The sequence below is a fragment of the Macaca fascicularis genome, chromosome 3 (assembly GCF_037993035.2).
Source record: "Macaca fascicularis isolate 582-1 chromosome 3, T2T-MFA8v1.1".
In the NCBI taxonomy this organism is placed as follows: domain Eukaryota; kingdom Metazoa; phylum Chordata; class Mammalia; order Primates; family Cercopithecidae; genus Macaca; species Macaca fascicularis.
The window spans coordinates 152,698,158-152,710,968 of NC_088377.1; the positions used below are offsets into that span (position 1 = coordinate 152,698,158).

The following is a 12,811-nucleotide window of genomic DNA, read 5'->3' on the forward strand; positions in this document are numbered from 1 at the left end:
AGTCACCTACTCAGCTTAGGGAGGGCACATCCTCCACAGGGATGCATTCATTATCCATTTTTAAAGTTGATTTTAACTTTACAGAAGGCATGTTTGTGAATCAAGGAAGATTCCAGGTTTTGAGTGAGTAGTTTTGGGTTTTCTTTCCCCATTGTGTTTGCCAAGCTCCAAGGTAAGATAAAATTTCCAGCTAGAAGGTACGCTCTTGCCAAATGACTTTCTCCTGACCAAACTTTTGTCAGAATCCTCCGATCCTCCACTTGACTAAGCCTCAACCGTGGCAGATAAAAACTGCAAACTCTTGGCACAAATGATTTTGTCTAGACACCCCCACCCCCACCAACATAAACACTACGAGACTTGAACAAACACTAACATAGTTTCTAACTGCTCAAGGCCACAGCTCTAGGATGACCCCATCCCACCTTAGAGTGCATGCCTGAAAAAAGCTCAATACTGCCAGAAGAACTTGCTGTTTGTTCCAGTCCCAAACCAGATAGGCCCCTGAACCCTGCTCTTATAGAGCAGTTGCTTTGGAAAGCTTGCAATTATAAATGCTTTTTTGCCCTTTGGGACAATCTGCTATCCCAAACTGTTTCCTCAAGGACCTGAATGCTCTCTCTATGAGATGCAAACATTCTGGGAGACAACTGTCACTCTCACTCCCAGATCCTGTGGGAGTTAAGGCCCAACTTCTAGTGGGCACCTTGCTCTGACTAATACCATTGCCTCCTGTCATAAAGATAGATTGCTTCTCCTCTGGAGAAGTGTCAATTAACAAACCCAGGTGGCTTCATCACATGGACCAACCCCCTATTAACACCCCTCAGTGCCAGTCCCTGGCCTCTAAACAGTCTCCAGCTTTTTGTTTTGGTGAAGTTGAGTTCAATTCATGCTGGACTCACTTCCCTAATGCAACTATTTATTACTCAATCAAATCTCTCCTCAGTGCTTTAACTAGTGTCTAGCTTCGTTTATCCTTGAAACTCTGAAAAAAAAAGTTGATAATCCCCTGTCAATATTCTGGTCGTCTCAATTCTGTCACGTGTATGTTCCTGCCTTGTCATAGAACATTAAATTAAACCCTAAGTGGCTTGTGTGGATTGGTATCAGTGGGAAACTTAGCTGGTGGAGTTTCGTGAGCTTTAGATGAGGGTGGGATGGGATAAGGGGCTTGATAGATTTTCTATAGATTTTGTGTGCAGTGCTGCCAGAGAGACCTGAGATGCAGTGGATGATGCCCCAACCTAATAAGAGAACCAGGGACTCTCCAAGGGAACGTTCTATAAGGGAATTCGGTCTATAATCCAATAGTCTGATATCTCTTATTGAGAATAGTCTTTGTTCTAAAGTAACTCAGGTTTGCTATATCTCAGGGGAGACTAGGCTGTTGTGGCCTTAACTACAGATGTGAAGACTCAAATGGATGGGGAATAGAGCAGGAAGGAGCTTTTCCTTCTATACTGGAACAAGCTACAGCACAAAAGATCTGAAATAGCTGTAAGAAGAAAGTACCATGCAGTAAGCAGAACATAACATTTACCGGATTAAAAACAGACTACTGGAAAAGGCATAGTATGACAGCAGTTAAAAAAAGGGAGGGAAAGTAGGAGAGGGGGAAGGAGAAAGGAAGGGAAGGGAAGGAGGGGATGGGAGGGGAGAGAAGGGTGGGAGGAGGGAGGGAGGCAGGAAGGCAGGCAGGCAGGCAAGCAAAAAGGCAGGCCAATTGGCCAACTTCAGACATAGTATTAGGTTGGCGCAATTACTTTTGCACCAACCTATTGCAGGGAGTGTTGACAACAAGGTAGAGCTCCGGGAAATCTAAAGGTGATAGAAAGCCAGCTAGAAAGACAAGTAAGCAGCAGAGGGAGTCCTGTCACTAAGTGGATGGGCGCCATTCACAGGACATGTTGTGAGGAAGCACTGGGTCACTAGGGAAGTCACCACAGGCTCAGAGATTGACACCAGATGGATTTACCAGGAATGGGATGAAAGGGTGGAGGGATGCCGCAGCAAGACATAAAGAGCCCAATTATCAAGAACAGGGTAGTAATACAACAGTACACAGTGACCTAATAATGCTGAGGCCCAGAAAACTCGATCCAGTTTAAATCTATGAACTTTACTGTCAGATGAGTCAGAAAAGCAAAGGAAGGGTATAACTAATTATAGGAATCAGGCCAGGCTCACAAACATAGCATCTGTCAAGTTTTCAAGTCACTTAATTCAAATAAAGAGCTTGGAAGGGACATGACATTTTGTTCATTTTGTTGTGAGCTGATTAAAAAAAATTTTTTTTGCTAGGTTATTTACTGTTTTGGGTGTGGTTTTGTAGATTTTTTTTTCAATTATTTTTTATTGTAGAGAAATACACATAGCATAATATTTACTATCTTAATTATACTTAAGTGTACCATTCATTCATATTGTTGTGTTGCCATCACCACCATTCATCTCCAGAACTTTTTTCATAATATAAAACAGAAACTCTGTACCCATTAAACAATAATTCCACATTCCACACTCCCCCCACCCCAGGCCCCTGGCAACCACCATTCTTTCTGTCTTTATGGTTTTGACTATTCTAGGTACCTCATACAAGTAAAATCATACTGTATCTGTCTTTCTGTGACTGGCTCATTTCACTTGGCATAATGGCTTCAAGGTCCATCTATATAGTAGCATATGTCTGAACTTCCTTCTTTTTTAAAGCTAAATGACAGTCAATTGTACATATACACCACACTTTGCTTATTAATTCATCTGTGAATGGATACTTGGGTTGCCTCTGCATTTTGGCAATTGTGAATAACATTGATATAAAGGTGAGTATATAAATATATCTTCAAGACCCTGCTTTCAATTCTTTTGGATAAATAACCAGAAGTGGAACTGCTGGATCACAGGGTAATTTCATGTTTAACTTTTTGAGGAAATGCCATACTATTTTCCACAGTGGCTGTTTATTTTTTTATGCATTTAAGCTATTTTACTATTTTAACTGACTTCATTAGTATTTTGCTAATTTTATCTACTTATTTTATTTAAAAATTCAGTTTTAAAAATCTTGATTTAGTTGTTTCAAGTGATAACAAGGAACAATCAGGATAAGGATAATAGACTTGTGATAAGCCCTTGACCGAAGCTGGGGTTAACTCTACAAACGCCTTCTTCGCAGCACCAAAACAAATCTCCCATACTCATTCTGGGAGATTTCTTGGCTCCTAGGAACAAGACTGACAGCATCTTGAGATAAAACTGCAGTTCTGCCTTCTACCATTTGAAGGCCAAGCCCCTGACAAGTTATCAGGATTGTAGTGCATTCTCAATTAATATAGGTTTTGATTAATATTAATGATTGCTCTCAGCCAATCAGCAGAGACTAAGACTGAAATTTCTCTCATAAGACAGTGATATACTCATCCCCAAAGAGAGCTCAATAACCCAACTAGGATCTGTCATCTCATTTCTAAGAATATTTAGTCTCTTAATTATAATCTTAAAATGACAAGAAAAAAGTAGCAATTCATATTTTTAAATTATTTCATTTAAACCCCATGAGTGAGGTTAGTAATAACGGAAGGATTATTATCTCCATTTCATAGATTAAGAAATTGATGCTTAGATGGGTATCTTGCCCAGCTAATTAGTGACACAGCCTGACTCTAATCCAGGAAATTCAATAAATGAAATCTATAGTCTCGACATAGATTTAAATTCTAGACAATCAAAATCTAGTCCTTAAACTATCTATGAAGTTCTTATCCGGAAGTATAATTATTTTCCTAAGAAACTAGGATTCCTCCCACTCTGGCCTGCTTGAACGTAAATTTTATTATTTATTATATTATACTATCTCCTATCCTTTTAAATAATGTCCTAGGTTACATAAAAAGAGAAGCAAATATACTTTACCAATCAGGGAGCACCTAGGATTTCACAGCTTCCTTCCCAGAAGTGGCCTCCATTATCCTAAGGCAGTGCCAACTGCAGAACATTAGAGTTGGCTCATTCGTGCCCCACACATAATATATGAGTTTCCTAGGGCTGCCAAGAGAAAGCACTACAAACTGGGCAGCTTACAAGAGAAATTTACTCTCTCACAGTTACGGAGGCCAGAGGTCTGAAATCAAGGTGTCATCGGGCTACATTTCCTCCAAGGTCTCTGGGGAAGAATTCTTCTTTATTTTGTCTAATTTCTAGTGGTTCCAGTCATTCCATGGTTTGAGGCTGCATCACTCCAACCTTTGCCTTTATTTTGCCTATACACTGCTTTCACCTCTTCTCTGCGTGTCTCTTCTGTGTCTCCTTCATAAAGATACTTGTCATTTGATTTAGGGCCCACCTGGATAATCCAGGATAATGTCATCTTGAGGTCCTTTAAATTTCATCTGCAAAGATTCCTTTTCCAAATAAGATGAAATTCACAGGTTCTGAGAAATGGACACATCATTTGGTGTGGTCATATTCAACCCACTACACCATAGAAAAACTCAACACTGTCACAGGCCCATGTGAAGCTGTTATGATGTATATCACTTGGCAATGTTCTACCATTTAGTCTGATCTCTTATTTACCACTTTACTCTTTTCCCATGTGAGGGGGCTAGATCTGACCATGTCATGAACTACACCGGTTCTCATCAAAGCCTGCTTTTAGATCTTTCCTCTGATTATGTCCAATAACATACAATTTCAGCTACTTCTGACTGGCTCTCAACTAACTGATTATCACCATGCTCTGTTCTAGACTGTTTTTATTGGTTACCTGCTGACTCCACTCATGAACCACAAATCCAAAACATTTTTTTTCACTATAAAGAAGTGGTCTGCTCTGCGAAAAATGACCATACATCCCATTTTGCACAAAACCTTGCTGGTCTACCTGATTTTTCAGTATACTTCAAGCTCAAGATTATATGGACATCCTAACTCAGGCACCCCTCAGCTTCAAACCAAATAATATCAGAAGGTTACCAACTGAAATCATATTACTCCAAACTCCTGAAAACAAGTGCATTGTTGCAGTTTCTCTAACCTTTAGTGTATTGAGGAACACGCTTCCCAACGACTAAATTATCTTCACCAGGATATAGTAAAAGGGAGAATAAAGTATTAGGCTCACTCTCTAATATCCTTCTAAGGATTTAACATCATGTACCTGAAAAATAACTGGTCCTAAGAACACAACAAGAGTCTGTTGTGTTTACTCAGAATCCTCAGTAAAATAATGTAGAAAGAAAGAATGGTTGTAGTGATTTAAGTTAACATCTAAGATTTGGCTTTTGAGCTATTGGGTATATGCAATATGAATTCTTTCATGAACAGGAATAATACCTTTTCCATTAACTGTTCCACTTAATTTTTTTAAACTATTTTGCAGATATCTGCCTACCAATCTGGGTGTTGTTTTGTTGTTGGTGTTTTTTTTACACTTCAGAGAAACTAAGAGATTTCTACTTACTTTATTCAAACAGTAAAATTTTTGCATAGAAAGTTTTCAATCTTAATAAATTTCATTAAGGTCTATAGAACAGTGGAATTATGTAGCTTTGTGGCAAAATTTGAAACTTTTCTGTTGGATATGTTGTCTGTAAAAATGGACTTAGTTTTGAGTGTTACAGCCATTTATAAATATGAATTTATTTTAACAATTTGAAAAATGATTAGCAAAAATAATCCAATTATTTGTGATTGGTTTTTACCTGTGGGCTTTAAGTTCTGTTTTTTGTTTTGTTTTTTTTTTTTTCTTCCTACAGACTTGAACCTTTGCTTTTATTTGAGCATTCTAAACTCATTTAGCTGGAAAACCAAATTCCCCATGGTCCCATTATGTACGTTGCTAAGCAAACCATCTAGCAGCATCTGTAAACAGGAGGTTTGGATGTGAGCCAGTCTTATAAGTTGAGAGTCGGTCAGTGCATTTTAAACCAGACATCATTAATGAAGAAAGGTGTCTTGCTGCTAAGCCAGTTTATATTTCTTTTTGGGCAAATATACACATTTATTGACCTATGCTAAATTGATTTTGCTTTTTTACCCCTGCCTTTGAAGTACTTTCCATATTGCTATATAGATTTTACTTAACAAGGACTTCTCTAATTTGAAAAACAGATCTAAAGGTAATCTTAAAGCTTTACTTGCATGCTTTGCTTGAAAAGTAAAGCATACTTTTTTACTTGCATACTTTTCAAGCAAAGCTGTATATTATATTCTATCCTTTCCATACATTCCTTCTGTAAAAAATAATTTGTCACGAGTAAATAATCTAGCCTTTAAAACTGACACTAAATGGAAAGATGCTATGGCTTTTGAAATAGATATTAGATCATCGGTTACCAAATTAAATTGGTATCAGTTTGCAAGGAGTACCATAAGAAAGTACTATAAACTGGGTGCCTGAAACAACAAAAATTTTTGTTTCAGTCTGGAGGCTGGAAGTCTAAAAACAAGGTATCCTCATGTAACAGTGAAACAACAAAAGAGGTATTAATATTATAACTAACTCCATTTTTGTTAAGGGGCCCTTATCCAATTCCTGCATATAGGAAAGGATAATTTTAGAACAGTGAGGTAATCTGCAAAAACAGCAATCATGTAGTTTTTAAAAGTAACTCTGAGATTAAAGGAGAAGTGTGTATACAACTACATATTTTATTAAAGATTCATAGGACCATTGTGACCTGACCAAAGAAAAAGACATTCCCAACCTCCTTGGACCCTCCCTGGGGCCCAGATGTCTGCAGTGAAATCATCAGTTACCTCTTGATCCCAATTCCCAACTCTTTCTCCTTCCCTTCACATAAAAAGAACCTGAAATTGTATTCACTTAAGATGGTACTTCAGGACATTAGTCCAAAATCTTCTCAGTTGGCTGACTGTGAATAACCTGCTTCTCTTCCCACCAATTCTTATCTCTCACATTTGGTTTTTGAGCAGTAAGCAACCAAACTTGAGTTTGGGTTACATTCAGGGTTGCTTTCTTCTGAACCTAGGTTTGGTTACATTTAGGGTTGTGAGGGAGAACATGTCCCATGCCTCTCTCTTCCTGGTGGCTTGCTGACAATGACCATCTTTGGTGTTCCCTGGCTTGTGGTATCGTAACTCCAATCTTCCCACAGCATTTGCCCTGTGACTCTCTCTCTCTGTCCAGATTACCCTGTTTTATAAGAACACAGTCATACTGAATTAGGGGCAACCTTAATGACCTCATCTTCATTTGGTCATCTGCAAAGACCTTTCCAGTAATGTCACATTCACAGGTACTGAGAATTAGGACTTCATGTTTTGGGGAGACACAATTCAACATATAACAAAATTCATTCATGAAGAAATGTCACAGACTACACTGGCACACCAGTGTTTCCACATTTCTGTCAGATCCAGTAGTTCTCTTCTTTTATTGTCCCCTTTTGTTTGTTTTTCATGGTGGCATTTTGTTATTTAACTTCTTATATTAGATTTTAAAAGCACTCAAGTTAATCCAGTTTTACAAAAGAGATATAGATATAAAAATGATTTGTAATAGCACATCTATATTGATGAAATACATTTGCAAGCTGTTTTGTCTATACATATGCATACATTCAAGCAACAGTTGAAACTGCTGAAACTACGTCACTGTATTTTAGCACATATTATGAATTGCCATTTGGAAGGAAAAAACCAATATTAAGAATCCTTTCTTATAAAAGAATATAAGGTCTCTCTCTTGTTAGTCTTGTTAGTCTTGTTTTTTCTCCCATAAGGAAATCCAACAACTATGTTGGGAAATCAAGGCAACCTTCAAACCAGGGAATCTAGATGTACAGGAAACAACAGGTAGATTGGCAAAAAGATAAAGGCCAATTTAAGAGCAGAATTAATTTCTTCTGCAGTGACCCTAGATCATCATGGCAGGGGAAAAAGTCCAGAACAACTGGCAGTAACATAAAATCCAGAAACACAGTTGTTTGAAAGATGGCTGTAGCCAGAACAGGAGCCCACAATACAATAGTTTAGGCCAATACCCTTAAGAAATAAAGCCTGTGGCAGTCATTTCCAAAAGAAATTGATAGCACAGGAAGTGGACTTAGAGAGGTAGAGAATGTGACCAAAAGGACAGGGTAGCCCTAGAAAAGATAATCCTACAAATCTACACATCTCCTGGCATGTCAAAATAATGAGGTCTGAGGGTTCCTATCATCATCTCCCTAGCTCCCAGTTTACCTAAGGTATACATCATCTACATGTTTTCCCCATACTTGGAAAGATTCTTTTTTAAATTTTTTAAATTTTATAGGGAGGAACATGGGCAGTTTTATTACAAGGATACTGCATAGTAGTAAAGTCTGGGCTTTTAGTGTATCCGTTACCCCACTAGTGAACAACTGTACCCAGAAGGTAATTTTCAACCCTCACTCTCCTTGTACTTAGAAAGATTCTTAAAACAGAAATATGAGCCTTGAGATATGTGGTCATAGTATACAAGAACACAGTGTTTGTATCTTATAATCAGGCTATACTGAATAGTTCTAATTGCTCAGAAGGCAAGAGAAGACTCTGTGTGTTTGATTGTATTTCCTTGGTTTACTTTTACCTCTGAGAAATCGGTATAAAAATCCAAAAATCTATATAAGTATAAAGCAATGAAGGCAATCAGTTTTTCTTCATGAGCACTCTTAGAGCCCTTTTCTAAAAGAAAAAGTATGGATGCAAGATACACACACACACACACACACACACACACACACACACACACAGAGAAAGAGGATATGTGGTGCACACCATGTGGCATACACTTATATTTTAAATTATCATGAATTAAATTTTCCCATGAGGCCTCAATATTGTACTACATTGAAAATATTAGAAACTCACTAGGGTAGCATAAAATCAATGTTTTGAATCATTGACCACAAGGGAAATAATATTTGAGCCTCCTAGTTTTATTAATATCATAATAACTATTTAAATATTTACCTTAAAAGCCCAAAGAGAGACAAAGAAGCATTAGGGAACCACCTGTATAATATAAATCATTTAAAGCTTTCTCACCTCCATGATCAAGTTTCTTCTGCCTCAAAAGAAAACATGGCAAATTGAACATTTATGAAAAATGTATTACATAAAGTTGGATATTTAAAGATTATAGCCATAATGTGTATGTGTAGAATAAAATAATCTAGAGGGAAAAAAGATTAATATCCTGAAGAAAATTTACCAACATCCTAATGAGACTAGGATTTGTTTAGAACACACTTGAGGGTGCTCCTTAGACAAGAAACAATGTGAAGAACATTTCTTGTAAATTATAACTCTGCTGCTTAAAAAAACTGCAGGTAGCTTACACTAAAAGCAGATAGAACTGTAACTATCTACATTTATGTAAAATAAGTAGATGTATAATAGGTAAAAAAAGAAAAAATAAAGAATTAAAAATGCAGGGGCTAAGTAATAAGGTATGGTTAGCGGTGGAGAAAGGAATAAGAAAGCAATAACTTGAAGAAAAGAATGAGTGGAACATTATGGGTTTGGTGAAATATAGGGTGCACGCATTTGGTAATTTATTCTCTGATTTAACAGAAAACAGCATTAATCTCAATCAAAAAAGTAGTATATGCCCAGAAGAATTTCTTCAATATTGTGAATCTAGGTATAGTGAAGACTACATTGTGAAGATAAATAAATCACATATGTCAGTTGCTAAGCCTGCTTGCTAAATGGTTTAAAATATAAGGCACTTTCATAATATAAATATGCATCATAGTGCTGGTTCCTAAGCAGACTGCACTCAACATTGAGTGCTTTAGAGACATAAGAAAGGAAACTTAGCAGCTTTATTTATTACTGATATTATATTCATTATTAAATTTACAGACTAGAACACTATGATTTCTTCTTTGCTTTTATTATTATTTTAATTGACACATAATACTTTTATATATTCATGGAGTACAATGTTATATTTTCATAGATGTATACAATGTGTAATGATCAAACAGGGTATTCAGCATATCTATCACTTCAAACTTTACTGTTCCTTTGTGTTGGGAACTTTCTTTTTTTTTTTTTTTTTGAGACGGAGTCTCGCTCTGCCGCCCAGGCTGGAGTGCAGTGGCCGGATCTCAGCTCACTGCAAGCTCCGCCTCCCGGGTTCACGCCATTCTCCTGCCTCAGCCTCCCGAGTAGTTGGGACTACAGGCGCCCGCCACCGCGCCCGGCTAGTTTTTTTGTATTTTTTAGTAGAGACGTGGTTTCACCGTGTTAGCCAGGATGGTCTCGATCTCCTGACCTCGTGATCCGCCCGTCTCGGCCTCCCAAAGTGCTGGGATTACAGGCTTGAGCCACCGCGCCCGGCCTGTGTTGGGAACTTTCAAAATCTGCTTTTCTAGCTATTTTAAAATATATAATACATTGTTGCTAATTATAGTCACCCTATAGTGCTAGGGAACACTAGAACTTATTCCTCCTATCTAGCTGTACTTTTAAATCCATTAACCAGCCTTTGGCTATCTCCTTCTTCCCCTTTCCTTCCCCTCCTCAGTAACCACTATTCTACTCTCTACTTCTATGAGATCAACTTTTAAGCTTTCCCATATGAGTGAGAACATGCAGTATTTATCTTTCTGTGCCTGGTTTATTTCATTTAACCTAATGTGTTCCAAGCTCATGTGGAGTTTTATATGTCATATTATAAAAGCATTATTAAAAGGCAACCTACCATTAAATTAATTAAAATCAACTTGAAATTGACAAAATGGCAGAGAACTCATGGTATAATGGTGGAAAAACCACCGTGACGATAATCTATGTAATAAAACTACTATTTTCTACATGGCAAAGAGAGAACTGTAACCTGCTGAGGGACTGCTATTGTACCACATGCTATAGACAAATGAACAATACATGAAGTCAATAAGAATCCCAGCAAAGAATAACTGAGAGTTTAGGTCATAAAAGCCCCAGGAGATTCTAATTTCCTAGAAGTAGGGCTTTTTCTCAAAGCATTAATATTACTACCAAAGTGTTGCAGTCATTGGAAGATTTTTAATAACTTAAATTTTCCTTTTCAAAATTTAACATTATTACATGATGACATCTAAAACCTCAGACTCTCCTTAGATAAAATACACTTATTATTCTATTTTTCTGATAAATTAATTTCCTAAAAAGTGATTTAACAAATAATTTCTAAAACAACTTTCTACCTGAAAAAAATTAATTAACCATACACAATTTTAATGGCTTGAATCACTGAATCACTTGTGCACACTTGGCCTCTCACACCCATTCTGTGAGCTACTTAGAAAACTTTCTGAAGATGCTGAGAACGTTAACTTAGTGTCTACCCAATAAAGGAGAAACACTGTAATGAAAATGTATGAATTTTATACATTGCCTGAATCTACTGGTTACAACCACAGTGGTTTGGAGGCCATACACTCATTCTTTTTCTCAAGTTTGGTAAACAGTTAACTATAATTTGTATGTCCAGACTCAAAGAGCAACAGTGAATGCATTTCTGGAGTAACAGTGCCATTTCCAATCCCTAGTAAAACAGCAGATACAACCTTCCTCTTGGAGTGTTTCTTACATAATCAAGAAAAACACACCAGGACTAATAACAGTCCTGTAACTGAAGACAAATCAGTCACAGGACATATCTAGAAAATGCAGATAAAATATGAGGAAAGAAGCTTACCATCGTTGTAACATTTAAGAAAATCACAAGCAAATATCTGCCGTTCACTGTTCTGTTTTAAAATTTCAAACTATTGTTCTAAAAGTACCTACAGTGAAGTTAAATATATTAACAATGCTTGCTGAGTTTCTCTTTCAAAGGATTATCAGCATCAACTCTTTTTATAAATATGAGCCACCCCCATGGGCATCTATTTGTATGGAATAGCATTCTTCAATTTTCACTACCTGCCCCATATCATAAAGGAAAATTATACATATACACATACTCATGTAAGAATATATTTTTAAAACCATGGGACCCTGGTCTCAGTTTCACTAGAATAATACTACAATCAACACTGAACTGGCTATAAACACAGAGACTTACACTATTTAACAACTGAACAACTCTAAAAGTTTCAGTCCTTTAACATAGTTAATCTCAGTGCATACTTACAAATAAGACAAGCAAGGCAGGTAATACCAATCAGAAAGCTGACGCAGATAGAGGTTTAATGACTTCCTACAGCTGGTGAATGGCAAAACCTAGTCTTCTGACTCCTAGTTCAATGCATATTACCATGCATACACACAGGCATATTTACACGCCTTCTGCCTAGAGCCACAGTCTATATTTTTATTGTATGTTTTATATTTGCAGCTCCTACTTCACTCAATGTCAACAAAATATTACCGAATTTCAAAGTTCAGAGTGGTTACAGGAAATATACAGCCTAAATCTTTTGGCCCTTGTTTGCTTATTTTTAAATTTCATGATTACATTCTCCCTGCTTCAAAAAATTCTATTACCGTATGAAAAACTATTAACCAGCCTTCTATTGACTCTAGTAAAACAATTATTGAAAAAAGGAACAGAGCCCCATAAAGCATGTGCACGGAAACAAATATAATCCCTTCTTGGCACAGATGCACAAACTCAAATTGCTGAGAAAGAATCTGAAAGATATTCCGAAATCAATACTTGTGCAGTAAATGGTCAAAGAAAAATATGCAAGGCAGAGGAGATATACATATAACACTCAGCATTAAAGGGATTCCTTTAAGTGGGCTAGATTTTCCAATAAAGAATATAAAGCCAATAAATCAAACATAAATAAGTCCCTGGTGGAATACTAGGCTTACAACA

The 12,811-nt window shown here is 36.9% G+C and overlaps 1 protein-coding gene across 12 annotated transcripts in view; it reads right to left on the reverse strand.

Annotated features, from left to right (window-relative positions):
• Nucleotides 1-12,811, reverse strand: part of IMMP2L (inner mitochondrial membrane peptidase subunit 2) — an 872,645-nt gene that overhangs the window by 490,792 nt on the left and 369,042 nt on the right. The window contains exon 1 of one of the 12 annotated variants that reach the window (XM_074035820.1): nt 1-12,811. This exon is cut by the window's left edge and continues 58,236 nt beyond it; it is cut by the window's right edge and continues 17,966 nt beyond it. The exons of the other annotated variants lie outside the window; for them this stretch is intronic. The gene's annotated coding sequence lies outside the window, so the exon portion shown is untranslated. 12 annotated transcript variants of the gene reach the window in all.